We start from the raw sequence: 4,231 nt of genomic DNA on the forward strand, positions 1-4,231 counted from the left end.
CATAGGGTAGTATCATACCGCTAAGCAAAAGGGAAATGATTATACAGTAAATACATTGGAATGTAAATCTTTACATACAAAACCGGTAGCATAAAGACCAAGATGGCAATTAAAGAAAAACATTGACAGAATCTGTGAACTGAAAGTAATTTATTCATTAAATAAAATTGCGAGCTGTTAACATAGCCATGTAAGAAGTCCTAGCAAGGAAGAAATAGCTATAGAACCATCGAAATAGTTCAACCACTCCGAACCATTTAACTCCATTAAACTGTTAATAGCTCGAGGGAAGCTTTTAAAACGAATATACAGACATTGACTCATTCAAACCCTATCAGGAGATCTTAGCCAAATCAAATGTACAATATATATATGTAGATGGCATGTAAGCCATGATCAGTACCTAGCTAAACCCTAAAAGGCTAACGCAGTACAGGTCCGGCATGAAGAGGCCGTCTGCATAGCGTAACCAGGGTTTAGAAAAATGGTAGCCAGACCTGAGACAGGTAAGTGGAGGGTCATGAGCCATGTCTCAGCCAGAAGAAAACGCATTCAATTTAACATTTAAGCTATTCTTATCATGGGAAAGACATTAAACGAGATAGGCATACCTGTGAATTTCGTTAGCCGGCAAATCCTCCTGCAGGCGGTAGGAAAACTGTGGACGGCAAACCAACCTGTGCATAACCACACATGGTGAACATTCTGATACAGTTAGAGTATTCAGAGGGTTTCAAGGAACACGAAATACATTGCTGAGGAATCTGACTGTAAACATAAATACCCAGATTTGATAACGTGAGAATCCTTTACCTGAACAGCAAGGTAGGAACCGGAGGGGCTGCAGAGAGATCTGTTGAGTTGTGGAGGAGCTCGGCTGCAGCTGTGGAGTGCAAATGAACTCATTCCGATGAACCCGGTGACTTAAGTATCGAATGCCAAACCCTAAATAGATCTGAGCCATCCGATGGGGTTGAGAGATCTCCGTCGTCCGTTTAGGCGGGAGGACCTGGCGCGAAACCCACAGTGGGTCAACCCTCCGGTAGCCATATGTTATCACGTGAAGCTGAGCCACTTGGCCACGGAAGGGTGAGCTGGGTTCTTACCTCCTCACCATCTGGCACTTAAACAAATAATGCAAGCCGGGTATGACAAATAAGGTTCAACCATAACATCAAAGTTATATGATACCCAAATGTATTTGCGCAGGTGGTAAGTCCATGTTCGATGGGAGTTGTTGTTTAGTTTAAGGTTATATATATATATTTACATGCGTATGAGCCTGAGTGAAGGCCTTAGTTATATGATTTCTTTTATTAGTTAGGGGGTGGGTTAATAAGTTAACCACCATTACAATTTTTTTTTTTTATTATACATATTATGTTAATGAGATCGTGACAATGTGGTATCAGAGCAGAGGTTTCAAATCTGTGGCCTCTGGAGCAGTACTTCCAGCTGCATGAGAATTATTTTATAATACATGTGTGAGAAAGAATTAAATTCGGCTAATTGGTTTCTGTCTATTAATTAGGAAACAAATACAGAGATAGCAAAACGATAACAGCCAACAGTGAAGATGGAGGGAATGCAGGGAGCAGATGGCATTCCTCGGGAAAATCCAGAGCTGTGGATACAGCTTGGTGCGGAGACGCGCAGTACCAATCTAGCAATACTGCAAACTGTTCAAGAACTGAAAGATGAAATGGCGCGTCTGCGAGAAGACAACGCGCGACTGACAGTGGAACAGGAAAGAATATTAAAGAGTCTGTCGGAAAGACAAAACCCACCATTAGCCAATCCTAGTGCGGAACAGCAAAGGGCAACCGAAGAGCGGAATTACGCACCTGAATTTTCAGAGGAGAAGGAAGATCATTCTGACAATGTAGTGGAACAGCAGACGCCAAAGAGACAGAGAATGGAATTACAAGGAGAATTCCGGAAAATTAAGCCTCCACATTTTGACGGAGAACAGGAGGAAGCTGCAGAGGCTTGGTTAATTAACATTAACAAGTACTTCCAGCTATATGAGTATGATCAGAATCTGAAGGCGCGGCTGGCCATCTTCCAGCTACAGGGCAAAGCAACCCTGTGGTGGGAAGAAATCAAAATTGTAAAAGGAGTAAGCGAGCAGAACATAACTTGGGAAAAGTTCCAGAAGTACTTCAAGGAGAGATATCTAACTGAGCGTTTCTACGATGAGAAGGCACGGGAGTTCCATGATTTGCGACTGGGACAACAGTCCATGGATGAGTTCATTAACCGCTTTACCTCCCTGCTTCGCTATGTACCATATATCAAGGAGGAGAAGGCCAAGGTGCAGAGGTTTGTGAGCAGTTTACCAGCCTATATAAGAGAACGTATTGAGTTCGATAATCCCAGGACAATGGACGAGGCGATTCGTAAGGCAAGAATCTGTTATCAGCAAAACAAGCAGAAAGGAGACACTTCAAATAAAAGGTGGAATGAAAGAAAAAGCAACAGAATTGCTGGTAATAGCAAGGGAAGTCGTGGTAATGGCAGCAAAGTTGCTGGTAAAGGACAGATTGGCAGAAATATAGCAAAGAGTACCTTCCGGACTAAACCAAGTGAGAGCAGAATCAGTGAACCACCTGCCAGATCAGACCTTGAAGGAATGGCCAGACCTCCAGTCCAATGCTGGGGTTGTGGAGGCCCACACTATGTAAAGAATTGCCCTCAGCGTAAAGGAGGGGATCAGATATCTCAGATCCAAGAAGCATCAACTGTTGGAGAAGTGGCGCGCAGCATGCCAAGAATTAACGCGGCTCTGGAGGACCGTCAAGCGGAATACCAGCCGAGCATGGTGGAGTTTGAAGGTAAAATTTCCAATCTTTCCATAGCTGTTCTTATTGACCCAGGAGCTACCTTAAGTTATATTAGCCCAAAAGTAGTAGAACATTGTAAGCTATCTTCTGAAAAATTCATGGCTGGTACAGCTAGCCACAGGAGCTAAAAGAAGAGTCTTAGCCAAAATAAATAATTGTCCTTTTAGCATAGCTGGACAGTCAATTACAGCAGACTTGAATGTGCTTCCATTGGGGTCCTATGACATTCTGATTGGTATGGATTGGTTGGAAAAGCATTGGTCGTTGGTGAACTGCAAGACCAAAACCATTTATTACAAGGATGACTTGGGACAGCAGCAAGAATTACAAGGGATTAAACACCCTGTACAGATCCGGCCTATCACTGCCTCCCAGTTAGCTAAATGTCTCAGGAAAAAGTGTCAGATTTACGCTATTCAAGTTGGTTATGCAGACCAGAAGAACAAGACAGCTGCATTGGATGATATTCCGGTAGTGCAAGAATTTGTGGATGTATTTCCTGAAGAAGTACCAGGATTACCCCCGAAACGGGATATAGATTTCACTATAGAGTTGACACCAGGAGCAGCACCGGTGTCACGAGCACCGTACCGGATGAGTGTACCTGAGTTGACAGAATTGAAAATGCAACTACAAGAGTTGCTAGAAAAGAATTATATCCGCCCCAGCGTGTCACCATGGGGAGCTCCGGTACTATTTGTCAAAAAGAAAGATGGGACTCTCCGTATGTGTATAGACTATCGTCAGCTGAACAAGCTCACGATTAAGAATAAGTACCCCCTACCTCGGATTGACGAACTCTTCGATCAAGTGAAGGGAGCAAAGGTGTTTTCTAAGATCGATTTGCGATCTGGTTATCATCAAATCCGAATTAAAGAAGAAGACATTGCCAAAACCGCCTTCAGGACACGCTATGGACACTACGAATTTGTAGTGCTACCTTTTGGTTTGACCAATGCACCTGCTACCTTTATGTGTATGATGAACAGCGTGTTTCACAGGTTTTTGGACAAGTTTGTGCTGATATTTATCGACGATATTCTGATATATTCTCGTTCTCAGCAGGAACACGAAGAGCACCTTAGGTTGGTGTTACAAACTCTTCGAGAACATCAGCTATACGCTAAGTTCAGCAAATGCGATTTCTTCAAGGAGGAAATTCAGTATTTGGGCCATGTGATTACTAAAGAAGGAATTGCAGTAGACCCTGAGAAGATAAAAACTATTATGGAATGGCCCATACCCAAAGATGTTGCTGATATCAGATCCTTTATGGGATTAGCTGGCTATTACCGGAGGTTTGTGGAAGGTTTTTCTAGGATAGCCTATCCTATCACCTCATTGCAGAAAAAAGGGAAGGTATTTAGGTGGACACCAGAATGTCAGCA

Source organism: Pinus tabuliformis, chromosome 5_1 (genome assembly GCF_031772625.1).
Source record: "Pinus tabuliformis cultivar Carrire ecotype Pingquan chromosome 5_1, CPIR1, whole genome shotgun sequence".
NCBI lineage: Eukaryota > Viridiplantae > Streptophyta > Pinopsida > Pinales > Pinaceae > Pinus > Pinus tabuliformis.